Source organism: Bos mutus, chromosome 2 (genome assembly GCF_027580195.1).
Source record: "Bos mutus isolate GX-2022 chromosome 2, NWIPB_WYAK_1.1, whole genome shotgun sequence".
Classification (NCBI taxonomy): Eukaryota; Metazoa; Chordata; class Mammalia; order Artiodactyla; family Bovidae; genus Bos; species Bos mutus.
Window position 1 is genome coordinate 20,021,207 of NC_091618.1, and position 19,036 is coordinate 20,040,242.

The 19,036-nt window shown below is 42.7% G+C and overlaps 1 protein-coding gene and 1 pseudogene across 2 annotated transcripts in view; one reads left to right on the forward strand and one right to left on the reverse strand.

Annotated features, from left to right (window-relative positions):
- Window positions 1–6,951: 6,951 nt before the first annotated feature.
- Window positions 6,952–19,036, forward strand: part of SLC19A3 (solute carrier family 19 member 3) — a 31,036-nt gene continuing 18,951 nt past the window's right edge. Inside the window, exon 1 of one of the 2 annotated variants that reach the window (XM_070379951.1) lies at window positions 6,952–7,080. The gene's annotated coding sequence lies outside the window, so the exon portion shown is untranslated. Of the gene's footprint in view, window positions 7,081–13,127; window positions 13,267–19,036 lie in introns of those variants that run through there. The other variant, XM_005890149.2, reaches the window with a different exon arrangement.
- LOC102266346 (stress-induced-phosphoprotein 1 pseudogene) lies at window positions 10,185–12,262 on the reverse strand (annotated as a pseudogene).

Consider the following 19,036-nt stretch of genomic DNA (forward strand, 5'->3'; position numbering starts at 1 on the left):
GGGGAGACCTTTAATCAATGCCACTTCTCACTACTAGCCTTCAGAACCAAGCACTGTTCATCTTTGGGGAGAGTTTTCTGTTTCAGCAACAGATACATGAGGGGAGCTGCCCGTGAGAACGGGGTCCTTTGTCCGAAGGACACAGCTCTGGGAGCTGCCTCAGTCCTTGAGGGTTTGCTTGCAAACACAGCTCTCTGTCCCGCCACCCCAGAGATTAGGCGCTTATTTACTGAGATGTTATGATGAATATGGGGGTATATCTTTATAGTCCAGATAAAAAGATTAGTAATCAATTGTTAGACCAAGGCCTTTTACCCCATCAGGGTTTGGGGATAAATTCACAAGGGCCTTTACAACCCCTGATCCCTGCAGTTAAAAATGATAAAAAAGGTATAAGATGTTTTTAGGAGGGGTCATTGATTGTCCTGCAATCCATGCTGATCCGATAAAATGAAAGTCTGACGATCCAGTATGGGTTGATCAGTGGCCCCTATCAGTAAAAAAGATCACGGCCGCCAATCAGCTTGTGCAAGAACAGCTTGCTCTTGGCCATATTACCCCCTCAAATTCACCTTGGAATTCACCTATTTTTGTCATTAAAAAGAAAACAGGTAAATGGAGGCTATTACAAGATTTACAAAAGGTTAATGAAACAATGGAATTGACGGGCCCCCTTCAGCCGGGGTTGCCTACCCCCATGGCCATTCCAAAAAATACTTACAAAATTATTATTGACTTAAAAGACTGCTTTTATACTATTCCCCTTGCCACTAATGACTGTCAAAGATTTGCTTTTAGTGTCCCTTCTACAAATTATAAAGAACCTATGAAAAGATATCAGTGGCAAGTTTTACCTCAGGGAATGGCTAATAGTCCTACTCTCTGTCAGAAATTTGTTACTCAAGCTTTAAAAACCACTAGGTCCTTGTACTCCCAAATATATATTATTCATTATACAGATGATATTCTTTTGACATTTCAAGATGAAGAGTTGCTATTAACAACATTTGCTTATATGCAAACTACATTACAGGATTGTGGTTTGATTATCGCAACAGAAAAGGTGCAGTGCTTCCCCCCCCCCATTCTTATTTGGGGTTTTTTCTGGGAAAAAAAATGGTTTCGAGCTCAAAAGATAGAGATTCGTAAAGATAACCTGGTTACCTGGAATGATTTCCAAAAACTGTTAAGAGATGTTAATTAGATAAGACCTTACTTGAAGCTAACTACAGGGAAAATAAAGCCTCTTTTTGATATTCTGAAAGGTGATCCTGATCCAACTTCCCCCCGAACTCCGACTCTGGAGAGAAGACAAGCCTTAGATAAAGTTTGAACAGGCCCTGTCTAAACAACAAGCTACTTATTGCGACTATACTCAAGAATGGGGTTTATATATTCTTCCTACTAAACATGCTCCTACAGCAGTCTTATTCCAAGGATTGCCTTTAAGATGGCTTCACTTGCCTGCCTCTTCCTCTCGGGTACTAACCCCCTATTATGATTTGGTTGCTGCCCTAATAGCTCTTGGGCGGTCAGAATCCACTATATATCTAAAAAGAGACCCACATTTTATATGTGTTCCATTTTCTAAAATTCAGCAGGACTGGCTGTTTCAGTTTAGCAACAATTGGGTTATTGCCTTAGCTGGTTTTAGTAGACTTGATAATCATTATCCCTCAGATAAAATTTTACAATTTGCTCACTATCACCAATTTCTCTTTCCAAAAATTGTTGTTTCTCAGCCCCTTGCCGACCCCTAACTGTATTTACTGATGGCTCTTCTAATAAAATAGCTAGTTTGATTATACAAGACAATACTACCACCTGGTGTACTAATTATAAGTCTGCTCAAGAAGTAGAACTATTTGCCGTTTTTCAGGCTCTGTTGCAAATTTCTGCTCCATTTAATTTATATTCTGACAGTCAATATATCATAAGAGCCTTAAACACTATTGAGACTGTTCCATTTATTGGTACCCTAAATTCTACTATCCAAACTCTTTTTCGTGATATACAACATTTAATTTGTTCCAGAGTTAATAAATGCTATTTCGGTCATATTCGTGCTCACTCTGGGCTTCCTAGACCTTTAGCACAAGACAATGCTTTGGCTGACGAAGCTACACATATGATATTTCCTTCATTGGAACAAATGACAAAAACTTCTCACAGCTTACACCATCAAAACAGCAATAGCTCAAGACTTCAATTTGACATTACTCAAAAAGCTGCCAGACAGATTGTTAAACAATGTCAAACATGTCCTCAATTTTTTAGCGTCCCCCATTATGGAGTTAATCCTCGAAGATTGTTGCCAAACGATATATGGCAAATAGATGTTACCCATATTCCTAAATTTGGTAAACAAAAATTTGTTCATGTTACCATTGACACCTTCTCCGGCTTTTTACATGCCTCTCTACAATCCGAAAAGCTAACAAACATTGTATAGCTCATTACATTAAATGTTTTGCTGTTATGAGAACCCCTAAAACCATAAAAACAGACAATGGTCCAAGATACACTGGAAAAAATTTTCAATTATTTTGTATACAATTGTCTATCTCACATAAAACAGGTATCCCTTATAATCCTCAAGGTCAAAAAATCATTGAACGGACACATCAAACTCTCAAACATCAATTGCAAAAACTAAAGAAGGGGGAATTTTATCCTAATACCCCCTCCAACTCTCTAAACCATGCTTTATTTGTTTTAAATTTTTTACAATTGGATATAAGTGACCGTTCAGCAGCACAGCGATTTTGGAACTTTGTTGCGCAAACAATAAGACCTAAAGTCTTTTGGAAAGACCCACTTGTGGGAAAATGGTATGGACCAGATCTTGTACTAATTTGGGGACGAGGGCATGTTTGTGTTTTCCCACAGGATGCCGAAGCACCGCGCTGGCTGCCGGAAAGGTTGGTACGCACGGCGGAGACAATCTCTAGCAAACCAGATGAGAAGATCGACAATTCAAGAACATGATGAATTACCATCTCGGCAACAACTTCAGGCATTGATGCGAGAGGCACAGAATCGTGTTGCTGTGCAGGGCGATCCGATATCGCCTTTAAGCTTCCTGATAACCTTATTATTTATCTTAAATCAGATTAATACTGCACATTCTGAAGAATATTCAAGTGCTTACTGGGCTTATTTTCCCGACCCTCCCCTTCTCCAACCGGTGGGCTGGGAGGGTCAGTCTATTCTCATATACACTAATGATACTGTGGCTTTGGGTGGTTTTTCAGATAAACATATTATTCCTAATCAAGTTAATTTCTCTTATCATAGAGTGTTTGATCGCTTACCTATTTGTCTGTCTAGATATTTTAATTCAACAGGATGTCTTTTGTTGGGGAGTCCGGATATGCTGATTATGACAATGGTTGGAGCCTGTATATTCCTGGAATAACGAAAGAGTCTGGAATTCCTCAATGTCATAATAAAACTGGTCCTTTAGATATTCCTTTCTGCGATTTGGAACAAAGGGAAGAGTCACTGCTGCACCATGGAAACTGTGTCGAGATGGAACTGCCACAGTTTATAACATATTTGGGACAAATGAGTCATTGTGAGACTGGTCTCCAGACTCGGCCCGAAACCCTGGAGCTCAAGATAATAGAAACTTTGCATCTCGTGTTTGGAACTTGGGCGGCTCTAAAGTGTTCCAGACAGAAATCTGGAAACTAGCTGCCGCCCTTGGATGTGAGGGTTCCTACCTTCAGGTGGGATCGAAAGTGAGACACGGTTATTTGTGGAATCTCACCATGAGATACCCTCGTACATGTGTGCCTCACCCTTATGCTTTACTAGTAGGATCTGTAAAAATACAACCTGGGTTACGAAATTATAATGTAACTTGTAACAATTGTACCTTAACTAACTGTGTTAGGGGAATTACTAATCAAACTAGGGTTCTAGTCTTAAGACAGCCTGCTTTTGTTATGGTTCCTGTAAAGATTAATGGGTCTTGGTATGATGAAAGGGAACTTAAACTTTGGAGAGAAGTAGAGGATGCTTTAATGCATTATCACAGGGGAATAGGGTTAATAATTCTGGGATTTGTAGCTTTGGTAACTCTTATTGCTTCCTCGATTACTGCAGGCCTGTCCTTGGCACAATCAGTGCAAACTGCAACTTTTGTTAATAATCTGGCACAAAATACATCCGTTGCCCTGGGGACTCAGAAAGATATTGACAAAAAGCTAGAAGATCGATTGAATGCCCTTTATGATGTTGTAAAATTTTTAGGTAAAGAGGTTCAAAGTATAAAGTTGAGATTACAAGTACAATGTCATGCTGATTTTCGATGGATCTGTGTTACTCCCAAAAAATATAATGGTAGTATAACTGCTTGGGATAAGGTGAAAGCTCATTTAGAAGGTATTTGGCATAATGAAAATATTTCCTTAGATTTGCTGCATCTACATCAGGAAATAATGAACATTGAAAATGCACCCAGACCTGATTTGGATGTTGCAAAAAGAGCTGAGTCTTTTGTTAAAGAACTTTTTCGACATGTACCTACTGTCAATAGTATTTGGTACTTGAGAGCAGCCATAGGAGGACTATTCTTAATAATTTTAACTGTTTTATTTCTTGCACCTTGTTTAATTAAAAAACTGATTGATGATCTATGGATGATAAAGGCTTCCATCTATGGAAATGGTCTGCGGTTAAAAGAACATAAGCGTGCGCCTATATAAAAAGAAAGGGGGAGATGCGGGGAGCTGCCCGTGAGAATGGGGTCCTTTGTCCAAAGGACACAGCTCTGGGAGCTGCCTCAGTCCTTGAGGGTTTGCTTGCAAACATAGCTCTCTGTCCCGCCACCCCAGAGATTAGGCGCTTATTTACTGCAGGCACCTGGAATTCTGTGCAAACTTTTCACGCACAGAGAAATGTTATCTGGTGTAAGAAATAATAACAGGGAGCCATTCCCATGCTCTCAAGATTTCTTGTGACTGTTTGTAAGATGTATAGGCCAACCAAGAAAAAATGTCAACTGTCTTGTCTTTCTCACGCTCTTCTGTATAAATATGAGATGCTGAATAAAGTTGGTGTCAGACTGCGTCCCTTCGTGGAGACGTGTCTGAACCTCTCGACCCCATCTTTGTTGTAGTCTCTTGCTTTAGTTTCTTTCTTAGCCCCGCTGTGCACGTTCTTGAGACCTGATCGACTTTGCCGGCTGGCACCAGCAGATACAGAAAATAATTTTTTTTTAATCCATTTACCAATGAGAATTTCATAATGCTTTTTTAAAAAATCTGGACTTCCCTGATAGCTTAGTTGGTAAAGAATCCACCTGCAATGCAGGAGACCCTGGTTCAATTTCTGGGTCAGGAAGATCCACTGGAGAAGGGATAGGCTACCCACTTCAGTATTCTTGGGCTTCCCTTGTGGCTCAGCTGGTAAAGAACTACCTGCAATGCAGGAGACCTGAGTTTGATCCCTCGGTTGGGAAGATCCACTGGAGAAGGGAAAGGCTACCTACTCTAGTACTCTGGCCTGGAGAATTCCATGGACTGTGTAGTCCATGGAGTTGCAAAGAGTCAGATATGACTGAGCAACTTTCACACTACACAATACTCACACTATGCTTCATAAACAGTATTTAATAAATGAACTATTTGTTTTAGAAAATTCCAAAGCACCAGAAAACCACTCCACCCACCACCTTTAAAACCAAAATCAAGACTCAAGAGAGAGGGGACATATGTATACTTATGGCTACTGTATGGCAGTTCAGTTCAGTCATGTCTGACTCTTTGCGACCACATGGACTGTGGCACACCAGGCCTCCCTGTCCATCACCAACTCCCGGAGTTTACTCAAACTCATGTCCATTGAGTCGGTGATGCCATCCAACCATCTCATCCTCTGTCGTCCCCTTCTCCTCCCATCTTCGATATTTCCCAGCATCAGGGTCTTTTCCAATGAGTCAGTTCTTCACATCAGGTGGCCGAAGTATTGGAGTTTCAGCTTCAGAATCAGTCCTTCCAATGAATATTCAGGACTGATTTCCTTTAGGATGGACTGGTTGGATCTCCTTGCTGTCCAAGAGACTCTCAAGAGTCTTCTCCAACACCACAGTTCAAAAGCATCAATTCTTTGGTGCTCAGCTTTCTTTATAGTCCAACTCTCTCATCCATACAAAGCAATTATCCTCCAATTAAAAAGCAGAAACAGAACCAGTGATTATAAACACAACCTGACAAAGATAACCTGACAAAAATCTAGGCTTCTATATTTAACAGTCTTATTTCCTCGATCATCTTATTTGCAAAACTGGATCATGGCTGAATCTCTCTCATAAGCTTCCAGAATAAATGGATTTATGATGTTGTTCAGTGGTGTCCGACTCTTTGAGACCCCATGAAATGCAGCATACCAGCCTTCCCTGTGTTTCACTATCTCCCAGAGTTTGCTCAAATTCATGTCCATTGAGTGGATGATGCTATCTAACCATCTCATCCTCTGTCGCCCTCTTCTCCTTTGCCTTCAATCTTTCCTGGCATGAGGGTCTTTTCCAATGAGTTGCTTATTCACATCAGGTGGCCAAAGTATTGGAGCGTCAGGTTCAGCATCAGTCCTCCCACTGACTATTTAGGGTTGATTTCCTTCCAGATTGACTAGCTTGATCTCCTTGCAAATTTACACGAAATGTCATATTTAAAAGCAGATGATTGGCACTGCTCCCAGTGTCTCTTGCGCTGTCACACTGGGTATCAAGCGAGTATGGATACACTACTTTCAGTTAGTCTTTCTGCATACAGAGGTGTTTGCCCACAAACCGCGGATTCCCGCCTCCAGTTTAAAGGTTCTGGAAGCTTGTGAAGAGCACTCGAAAAACGTTGGAGCGGGGTTTCCGACTCCTAGTAGGGCCGGCTCCGCCTCCGCCCCGCCCATGGCCCCGCTCCAGCCCGGTCCCGGCCCCGCCCACCACCCCGCCTCGCCCACGGCCCCGCGCTACCTTTAGATCCTGGTTCACTGGACCGGACTGGCGAGGTTGCTGGTCCCCCGAACTTGATAACCCAGGCTGTGAGCGAGTTGGTGAGCAGAAATCCCCTGCTGTAGGTAAGGATGTCTCTGGGAGGTAAATTAATTGATGAAACAGATACCTTCATCCTTCGGCAGCCTTGTCTCCCCTCCCCCACCGCTGGGAGCGTGAGGGGGCGGGCACCTGCGCTGCCGCGGGCGGGTTCAGACTGGCCTGGGTTACACGCCACCCCCGCCCCCCACCCCCAGCCCTTGGCGGAATGCCAGCTCCTTCCTGCTGCGGCTCCTGGGATCCTCAGCCCTGCCAAACACAGTGCTGAGACGCGCGCAAGTAGATTTGGCTACAATTGTTACTCTCAACCATCTGGAAAAAACAGATTACATAAAACCAGAATTCTGATACAGGGCCAGCATTCCCCATGGTTACATCCATGGTCACAGATTTTTAACTGTAAAGAAATCTTAAAGCACAATTCTGAATCCTCATCCAAGAATGTCGAAGAGGTCCTAGTGAGGGAAAGAACGGAAACTTTGAAGTTAGGAGATCTGGGATCCTGTTGAGACGACTGTGATTGAAGTTAACAAATAACGCAACGTGTACCTTACAATGATACTCTGGAAAGGATACCATTCATCAAATAACGTGTATAACAATGACTCATCAAGACCTTGTTGCCGCGGTAAATATGCAAAAACTTTGAGCTTGTGGAGTGCTTAAAATTTTTCAAGGGTAATGGAAATAATATTTATAAAAATACACAGAAGAGTTTTCCGTCTGCAGACATCAGAGTCTCCTGAGGTAGAAGATGTATTTCATTAAGATATATATTTTAAAGAGCCGTAAACATAACTTCCAGATACAGACGTACTTCCCTTTATTGAGTTTTATATACAAACTGAAGGTTTGGGCAACCTCACCTCTGCGAGCAAGTCTATCCGCACAATAGTTCCAGCAGCATTTGCTCCCTTCTGTGTCTGTCCCTTTTGGTAATTTTTGCAGTATTTCTGACTTTAAATTATTATTGTATTTGTTACGGTGGTCTGTGAGTTTTGCTGTTACTCCCACTATTTGCTGAAGGCTCACATGATGGTTAACATTTTTCTTACTGAAGTATTTTTAAATCAAGGTATGAACATGGGTTTTTTTAGACATAATGCTATTGCATTCTTAATAGGCTACAATATAGTGTAAACATAAATTTTTACATGTCCTGGGAAAGGAAAAAGCTCCAGTGACTCTCCTTATTGCAATATTTGCTTTATTGGGGTGGTCTGGAACTGAACCCATGGTAGCTGGGAAGTATGCTGGTATGTTTTTCTTCAGACTATCTTAGTGGTAGCTGAAATGGACAAAAATACTAGTTTCTTTCAGTCATTATTGGTTATCGGCCAACAGTGGTGTCTCAAGTTTGGGTAATGGTAAATGCAATTCAAGCGTAAATATTTAAAGGTGAATTGATTTGGCTCTCTTCCCAGGTGGTGCTGTGCTTAGTCTCTCAGTCATGTCCCACTCTTTGTGACCCCATGAACTGCAGCCTGCCAGGTTCCTCTGTCCATGGGGATTCTCCAGACAAGAATACTGGAGTGGATTGCCATGTCCTCCTTCAGGTCATCTTCCCAACCCAGGTATTAAACCCAGGTCTCCTACATTGCAGGTGGATTCTTTACTGTCTAAGCCACCAAGGAAGCTAGTGGGAGACAAAAGAGATAATGGGTTCCATCCCGGAGTAGGAAATGGCAATCTGCTGGAGTAGGAAATGGCAACCCACTCCAGTATTCTTGCCTGGAAAATCCCATGGACAGAGGAGCATGGTGGGCTACAGTCCATGGGGCCACAGAGAGTCAGACACAACAGAGCAACCAAGCGTGCACACACTCAGAGACACGTATACAACCTTAGCAGTTTAGGTGAAATGAACTACTGTGTGTGTTTCTGGAAATTACTGTCTCTGAACTATGCAGGCCCAGCTGTGTTCATTCTGGTTGGATTTGCAATGCCTGCCTGTATGAGGGCAACGTGAAGGGAGGTGGACTGATTCCCTCATAGGGGCCAAGAACCAGATGGAGCAGCTCCTGAGGCAACCTAATGCGGTAGATGTGATTATCTACATTTTAAGAGGTGGCTCGGAAAGGTAGGTTACTTAACAAGTATTAAAAGATAATTTTCAGAAAGAAATAGTCATGACTCATACAGATATAAAATAAATGCATGCAATAAAGATTTTATTAACTCATTAATAAGGAAACTGGGACCCGGATTCAATCCCTGGGTCGGAAAGGTCCCCTGGAGAAAGAAATGGCACCCCACTCCAGTACTATTGCCTGGAAAATCCCATGGACAGAGGAGCCTGGTAGGCTACAGTCCATGGGGTCACAAAGAGTCAGACACGACTGAGCAACTCCACTCCACTTAAAGCTGTTAGAACCAGATCAAAGAAGAATCCCTGAAATTGGTACATTTATAGGTCAGGAATGTTGAAATGGAGGTAAAACTGGTTTTCCATGGAAGAGAGGGGCAAAAGGCTATGTCTTCCTTGGATAGAACTCATTTTCATGTCTACAGACAAGAGTTCTTTCACATTGCCTGTGAGTTATTACAATTCAGGGCTCAGTCGCTCAGTCATGTCTGACTCTTGGTGACCCCATGGACTGTAGCCCACCAGGCTACTCTGTCCATGAGATTTCTCAGGCAGAAATCCTGGAGTGGGTTGCCTTTTCCTTCTCCAGGGGATCTCCCCAACCCAGGGAAAGAACCCATGTCTCCTGCATTGGCAGGTGGATTCTTAAACCCCTGAGCCATCAGGGAAGCCCGAGTTACTACAGAGTTGTAAAATAGCTCAAACAATGCCTAGGTTTTCCTTGAAACACCACTTTCCCCTCCACTTCCACCCACTCCGTATTTTTGACTAGTTACCACACTGCATTTCAGTGACAGGATGTGATGGTTGACTTCTATCAAAGTCTTCCACCAGTTTAAATAGGAATGGTTAAATAGGAATATCCATCCAGCTACATCAGACACCAGATTTATCTAACCATAGACACACAGAGAATAAACAATCTGAGAGGGGATGATCAATTTATCAACAAATGTTTCGTGCAAATTAAAAAAAAAAAGTGATGCCAAATATGATAAAATAAGACTTGAAGCATGTATTTTATTTTATTTTATTTTATTTTTTTTTATAACCACGCCTGACTGGCTTGTTTTATTGGAGAAGAGGACGTGGAGTTAACAATGTGAATGAAGACAGTTGGGACCTGAGGTTGGGAAGAACACCCTCCCCTCCCCATACAAGCCCACTGCCCCAAATAAAAAATAACCAACTATGGGAGAGCAGCCGAGACAGCGACTGGGGGGCAGGGGAAGGACCATGCGTGTGCTGGGAGGGCCCAGAGGCAGCAGCTGCACGAATGCGCGAGTGTAAGTCTCTGAATCTTCATGTAGGTCTGTATAAATATATAGATACGCTGTTCGCTTGTCGCCCCTTCTCTTCCTTCTGCTCCATGCTGCGTGCCGCGGTCCCAGCTCCTCTTTCCACATGAGGGCGAAGGGAAGGGGATGATGCGCAAGTCATCACCGGATGGCTATCAGACCCACATCCATCAGCTTCTGGATCTTCTGTGCTATCACAGGGTTCTTTAAGTGTTCGCTGAGCGCCTGGGGGTCCTTCTGCATCTGTTCCAGGATGAGCCGCATGGCCGGGTCACTCATTTGCTGCACCTCCGGGTCGGCCGTGGCCCGCCGCTTCACATCCTCGGGGCTGTCGTGTCGGTTATACTGGGCCATCATGCAGCGCTGGTAACCATCTGCGGCCTCCTTGCAGTTAGAGTCCAGGTCGAGTGCTTTCTGGTAGACATCCATGGCTTTCGTGTAATCCTTCATCGCCTCCAGGGCAGCTGCTTTCCGGGTATAACCCTTGATGAAGGTTGGCTCCAGCTGGATGCACTCCTCACAGTCCTTGAGCGCCAGCTGGAACTCCAGGAGCTTGGTGTAGCAGGCAGCTCGGTTGCTGTACAGCTTGGCGTCTTTGGGGTTCCGTTTGATGGCTTCCGTGTAGTGCTTCATGGCCTGGGGGTAGTCCCCTTTCTGAAAACACTCATTGCCTTTGTTCTTCTCCTCCAAGGCCAGGTCAGGGTTTATGTAGGCCAGCCGCTCTTGCTTCTTCAAGATTTTCTCTGCCTGCTGGCATTTCTTGAGCACATCTGGGGTTCGGTGCTCTGCCAGAGACTTGTTATAGAAATGGATGGCATCCTTGTACTTTTCTTCTTTGAAGTAAGAGTTGCCAATTCGTGCATAAGCTTTGGCAATCTGTCGGTAGTCTTCTCAGTTTTCTCGCCCCACTTCAATGGCCTTCTCACAAAGCTCCCGGCATTGACCATAGTCACCCTTTTCGAAGTACGCGGCTGCTTGGTTGGTTATGTACGTCATGTTGGTGGGATCCAGGTCTTTGGCTTTGTCGTAGTGCTTCAAGGCCGTGTCAAAGTCCTTCTTCTTGTAGGCTTCATTCCCCAGCTCTTTTTCTCTCAGCGCCTGCTTCTTATTCTCTGGAAGATCTTCTTCCATTGGCTCTGGTTTTGTCTCCTTTTTGGGAGGAGGTGGTGGTGGAGGTGTTGCAACTTCCTCCTCTTCATCCATACTGCCCAGATCAACTCCGAGCAGGACGCTAAGAGTAGTCATGATCCGGGGATCTTGCAGTTTCATGCCCAGGTCGGACGGCTTGTTCCGCAGCTGCTCGATCAGTTCCCGGTAGGTAGGATCTGCGAGCAGAGTCTTGGTCCTGGGATCACTCTCCAACTTCTGGTACAGATTAGGCATGTTGAAAGGGTTCATGAATTTCCTTTCTGCCAGCCGGGCCTCCATATTCTGTAAACCTTCTTTGAGCTGAGGATTGTTTGCTTCATGTTTTAAACCCTCTTCATAGGTTTGCTTGGCTTCTTCAAATCGGTTTAAGAATTCAAGAGCCGCTGCTTTTCGTGAATAGCCCTTGCCCCAGTCAGGCTTCAGGTCAACGGTCTTGCAGCCGTCCTCGTAAGCCTTCTGGTAGTCTCCCTTCTTGGCATAGGCCGCGGAGCGATTGCTGTAGAGCACGTGGTTCTGGGGGTCTAACTTAATGGCTTCGGAGTAGCACTGCAGCGCATCGTCAATGTTGCCGGCACTCAGGGCCTTGTTGCCCCTCTCTTTGAGCTCATTTACCTGCTCCATAGCCCGGTCCGGAACCCCGTTGAATAGACTCCGTCGGCTCCGCGTTCCCAACCGCACGCCTGAAGCGTGTATTTTAAAGGTCACTTGTATCTACTCTTGCTATGGTTTTGACCAAAAGCAGAACTACCTCAGCCTGAATATTGAATCTTATTGTTGTTGTTCAGTCGCTAAGTCGTGTCCAATTCTTTGGGACCCCATGGACCGTAATCTGCCAGGCTCCTTTGTCCATGGGATTTCCAAGGCAAGAATACTGGAGTGGGTTGCCGTTTCCTTTTCCAGGGGATCTTCCCGACCCAGGAATGGGACCTGAGTCTCCTGCATTGACAAGAGGATTCTTTACCATCTGAGCCACCTGGGAAGCATATTGAATATCTGGACCTAATTACTTTTTGAAGTGTGGATGCTTCATTTCAGTGAGGAGTCCATGGTTTTGGGTTTGATTTGTTTGGGAGGAGGGAGATACCTGAAGGATTATGAGTGGCTGATGGGTAATAGGGCTACTTCATAGTTTCCTGCGATTCTAAGTCACTTCGACAAAATTCTGGAGAAACTAGATTACTTCAGTAATATTACTGAGAAGAAAGTGTTTTGATATGTTTACCTCCCTAATCATCTGTTGCAGAAGGGAATAGCAACCCACGCCAGTATTCTTGCCTGGGGAATTTCATGGACAGAGGAGCTGGCAGGCTACATACAGTTCATGGGGTCACAAAGAGTCAGATACAGCTGTGCAAGTAACTTTCACTTTCAATCATCTGTGTTTTAGAAAAATCTGAATCTCGATCTTATTCAACAGCATTCCAAAGAGGGTGGCTTCGGAAGAGGGTGGGTTCCAAGATACGAAAGCATTAGAAGGAGGTGTGGTTTGGTGCATATAAAGCCATTGCTCCTGACAACTCAGTTCTGAAGGAGGGGGACTTGAGACTCCAATGAAAGGAAGGGACATTGTGATAGGGACTCACAGCGGCTGCTGGCAGGAGGGAGCCAAAGTTGGATCTGAAGGCAGGAAATTGGACTAGGTTCTAGGAAGAAATAAGTTCAGGGCACAGAAGGAACAGGTAATTCTGACTCTATCTGTATTATTTTTTAGGATGTTATATGTGGTCAGACTTGCAAAGTTTGTTGGCCTGTCCTGAGTTTGATTTATGAGCCCTGTTTCCATTCTAATATTCTAGGACAGACCCAATTTCAAAGATGCTGTTCTATTTTCAGATTAAATTGAGGGCCTGCTCCAATGTAGAATTTGGGAAAACCTTAGTAGTTGCAGCAGTAGGAAAGTTCCAGGGCTTTGGAGAGTCATACACAGTAAAATGCTCTGATGGGGGGTGAAGGGGTGGTGGAAGGTAAGGGATATGTTTCTGTTAATTGAAGTATAATGTACATGCAATATACAAAGTATAGATTTTTAGCTTGAGTGTCTATAATTGCATACATGTATGTAACACTAGCATATCAGAACTTAGGATATTTCATTATCCCCAGAAAGTTCTCTCTTGTGCCTTTACAGACAGTTGCCACGTCCTGCCCCTCCTTCTAATTTTAATCAGTGGTGTATCATATAAGGATGTTTTTGTGTGTCTGGATTCTTTTTAGGCAGCATAATATTTGAGATTTACTTGTTTTAGTCCATGTATTAATGATTCACTCCTTTTTTAAAAATTACCTTTATTGAGGTGTATAATATACATAAAGTGCAAATAGATTCTGACAAATCTAAGTTTATAATCACCACTACAGTAAAAAAAATAATAATAATAATTTTTTTAAAAGAAAGGAAAAAAAAAAAGATGTAGAGCTTTTTCATCACTCCAGAAAGTTCCCTTGTTCTACTGCAGTTAGTCCCCACCCCCATCTCCTACCCCATGCAACTACTGACCTAATTTCTATCACTACAGATTAGTAGTGCTTGTCTTAGGGCTTTATATGTATTAATGAAACTGTATGGCTTTGAGTCTTGGTTCTTTAGAACAGCATAATGTTTTCCATATTCACCCAAATTTTTGCAAATCATTCTTTTCTATTGCTGATTAAAATCAGTATTAGTTGCTTAAATATACAGTATTGGTTATTCATTCACCTTTTAATGGACATTTCAGTTGCTTCCCTTTTTTTTTTTACTATTATGAATCACATGAACTTTCTTATATGGATTGCCAAAAGGTTTTCCAAAGAATTGGTACCATTTCACTTTGTCCCAAGCACCTGTCTCAACCCAGTTGCACTAAATCTTTGTGAACATTTGGTAAGCTAGTGTTTTTGTATTCAGACCTTCTAGTGGTTATGAAGCATTTTCTGTGATTTTCCTTTCTGGTTTCTAAATGGTATCTCTTAAAGAGCAAATATGGTTTTTTAATGAAATTCCATTTATCTTTCTTTTTGTTTTAAGTTTAGTCCTTGTTGTCATTGCAATGAAATATTTACCAGCCCTGGTCATAAAGATCTGTTTTCTTCTAAATGGTACTCTCTGGTACTAGAGTCTGTTATGTGAAATTAGTTTTTCTGTATGGAATGAAGTAGTGATAAGTATTAATGCATTTTAAATAAGATGAAGTCACAGCTAAAATGCAGTCAGTCTCTCAGTAGAAACTGGTGAAACCACTCTCCAACCTTGATTTTGCAACAGAGCAATAGTACTTAAGCAATTCCCTGGAGTCATTTCCCCAGGCCTTCCTCCAGCATCAGCTTGCCTTGCTTAAGCAGACTTGGATTTGGATGTTTTACTCAAAATTATATTCTCTTCTGTTTTAGTAGTAAATAGATTAAAAGGCATAATTAGTTGTTATACTCTATCAGCAAAACGCAGATGTTTCACTTTTCAGTGATTAAATTTTTGGTTTGCGTCTGTCTGGTGAGGGGCTTGGTGTGGCAGGGTTGAAAAATCTAAAAGGGGAGCTTGAGTTTTTTGGAAAATGTAACAAATATTGGCCCTAACTCTATTTTCACAAAGGCTTTGGGCCTTGGGGAGTGAAGTAAAAGTGAAGTCGCTCAGTCGTGCCCGACTCTTAGCGACCCCATGGACTGCAGCCTATCAGGCTCCTCTGTCCCTGGGATTTTCCAGGCAAAAGTACTGGAGTGGGGTGCCATTGCCTTCTCCGTTGGGGAGTGAAGCCATTTGCAAATGTCATCTACTTCCCAGCTGCCCAGCCCCTTTGGAATTTAGAGGCTGTGTGATGCATGATCCCTTTGAATTACCAGTCTCATGCTGTGTTGTTTGAGATAGGTGTGAGATTCTGGAGAATAATGTGAAAATTAGGCCAGTCCCCTTCTCAGATGCTGGTTGTCTTGTCAAGCACCCTCTCAAAGGTGAATGGAACAATTAGTAAGGAGGGGTGGATGGGAATGGGGTAGAGACTGGGGCTTCTAGATAGTTTCCCTCTAAATTACCAGCATCTCAGCTAGTTCTGGCAGCATCTTCTAAACAAGCATGGAAGAGGATATGATAAAATGATTGCTTGGTGCTGACCCATCCCTTGTACTCTAGATAAATGTTCTGGGAAACTTCTGCAAAACCAGATTTGTAGGTCTTTGATCAGGTCACCGAGACCCCTGCCTCAGGGAGCCCCACAGCTCTGAAAACTGGCTCTGAGCAGAATTCCATCTTCTGGGAGTGGGTGGAGGAATCTAATCAACTAAGATTTTTAGCTAGGAAATCTACCCAGACCTCAAAGAACCAGAAAGCCCAGTTCTTGCTTTTTAATAGCTGCCTTCCTATGCAAATGAAAATATATATTTAGAAATACCTATGGTCATAAGAGTTTTTATGCATATACACAGCCTTTGGATTAGGAAATAGGACACTGCCCATGCCTAAAATTTAGATGAAGTTGTCATAGGCCCAGTATGTTTCCCTGTGGCATATAGGAATAATACATGAAAAATTTTTGTGTGAACAAATGTGGAAAAGGTTTGTTCCACACAATGAGTCTACAAGTGAAGACTAACTGAAGTACATACAGCAAAGTGGAGGGTCTGGACTTTAAGAACCAAGAAATGTGAGTTCTGGGTTAACCTTGCAACTCCTTGAAAAGGAGTCAATTTTTTTGTTTGCTTTCCATTTAAAAAAGTTTCATTTTCCCCACATTGTAGAATTATAATGACAAATGAACTTCTTTTGCAGTCCATATAAGAAAATTGAGAGTTTCAGAGATGATATTATAAAATCCAGGAAATACCTAAGATTATTACTAAAGCTATGCACATTCATATGAAAAAGAATGTTTGCTTGAAAGCAGTTAGAAAGATTTAAGGATATGGTTAAATAACAGTAGAAATGGAAAAAGTCAATAACACAGCAATTCTTGGAATAAAAGAGAAGAGGAAAAACTGAACTCTATACCAAGACACTAAAAACATGCAAGAGATTGCATAGAAAGAAATTTTTCCAAGGCAGATGGAAACACCCAGCCCAACTGTTCATAGTTGAAAGACAAGTAAATCTTCATTTTTTTTTTCTTCAGGAAATAAATAAAAACTTATGAGCACCTCAAAGTGAAGTCAGATAAGACATGCCAGTAAAGAGATTATGTTAAGAAGGTTACCGCCCCCACATACCCTGAGAAAGGGAAGCAGCAGTAAAAATATGGGACCTTCGAGACCTAGATCCATGTCCAGTTCTAACTGTTGCCTCCTGACCTGCATACAGGTTTCTCAAGAGGCAGGTCAGGTGGTCTGGTGTTCCCATCTCTTTCAGAATTTTCCACAGTTTATTGTGATCCACACAGTCAAAGGCTTTGGCATAGTCACTAAAGCAGAAATAGATGTTTTTCTGGAACTCTCTTGCTTTTTCCATGATCCAGCGGATGTTGGCAATTTGATCTCTGGTTCCTCTGCCTTTTCTAAAGCATCTGGAAGTTCACGGTTCACGTATTGCTGAAGCCTGGCTTGGAGAATTTTGAGCATTACTTTACTAGCATGTGAGATGAGTGCAATTGTGCGGTAGTTTGAGCATTCTTTGGCATTGTCTTTCTTTGGGATTGGAATGAAAACTGACCTTTTCCAGTCCTGTGGCCACTGCTGAGTTTTCCAAATTTGCTGGCATATTGAGTGCAGCACTTTCACAGCATCATCTTTCAGGATTTGAAATAGCTCCACTGGAATTCCATCACCTCCACTAGCTTTGTTCATAGTGATGCTTTCTAAGGCCCACTTGACTTCACATTCCAGGATGTCTGGCTCTAGGTGAGTGATCATACCATCGTGATTATCTTGGTTGTGAAGTTTGAGTGAACTCTGGGAGTTGGTGATGGACAGGGAGGCCTGGCATGCTGCAATTCATGGGGTCACAGAGTCGGACACAACTGATCAACTGAACTGACTGAACTGAGACCTAGATCCAAATGAGCGACTGAGAGATGCTGGAGACTTAAGAGTAGAATATGAAGGGACCCTGGTGAGATGGCTGTGGATTTTAATGAAAAATAATCATTATCTGCCTGCCAGCAAAAAGAGAAAAGAACATGTAGGTCCCAGAGTAGTTTAGGAGAGTCACTTCCAGTCGAAAAGGTGGTGGTGGTTTGGGGGCTTGTTCAAGGGCCCAAGGGCTGGCTGGTCACCCCAGTGGTGCACGTGGCAGTGTACGCCCAGGGCCTGTGTGATATGCTGCCTGTGTGTACAGATGGCACAACTAGATCTGGTCTGTGGGGCAGGCTGAGCCAGGAGACTGCCACCTGCCAGGGGCCACCGTGGCTCAGCAGTGACCAGAGGCTAAAGTTCAGTGCTCAGCTCACCTGTCAGCAGGAGCTCACCCTCCTAGGAGCACTCCCAGGCTCCAAATCTCTGTTGATTCATTCAGCCTCCCTTGTTACTTGCAGCATCTTCATTGTAGATTTCAAGTCATGGTAGCCTGATAGGCTGAATTTTGTTTGGAGACCATCTTTTTTTTTCCTTTTTTCCCCCTCTTTCATCCTATTGCCTGCTGCAGTGTTTTTATACCTTTTTAAAAATGGTGATGGAGCATGGAAGTAATATGTGAGAATTGCTGCCACAGGAACAACTTTTGAAAGGGTTGTCATATTTGGAAAACACAGAAAGGGGAAAGATAAGCATATTCTTTCAAAACTGCCAACTCAGAAAATCAATGTGATTCATATCCTCAGGTTAGATTCACTGAAGCAAAGGGAAGTTTAAAATACTCTTTAGGAGGAGGAGAATTTTGTGTGGAGTCCAAATGGAATGATAAATGGATAAAGTAGCAAGAGAACAGCTTTATCAGGATGGTGCATTGCCATGAAGTCTGTGGGCATCCCAGACAGAACAGGTGTTCTATGATGACATAAACAGGTGAGTTTATTATGAGGGATGTGATTAGATATTTAGTTCTCTTCTTTCCTCTGCAACATCTAACCAAGTGGCTATATGCAGTAATGTAATGTAAAGTCCTGGTCATAAAGTTAACCCTTGAACAACATGGTTTTGTGCTGCATAGGTGTGCTTGGTCATAGACTTTTTTCAGTGGTAAGTACTACAGTAGAATACAGTCTGTTCGGTTGTATCCATGGATCCAGAATCGTGAATAGAGTAGAACAGTGGACCACAGAAAGCCAACTATAACTTCTACTCTGATTTTCAACTGTGTGAAAAGATGGCATCCCTAACCCCCTGTGGTTCAAGGATCAACTGTATTGATGAACTGATAATCCAAACTAAAGTTTTGGAAGAAACAGGCATACTCTGCAGTGCACTTTGATACTTAGTGTTTTTTATGAAACATTTTTTTTAATTCTATTGACAACCCACTAGAATTTTTTGACACTGACCATCTGAAAGACACAGTTCTAAAATAAATTGGAATTGGAATTCTGAGGATATAGCCAAGCAGTCTCAACACAG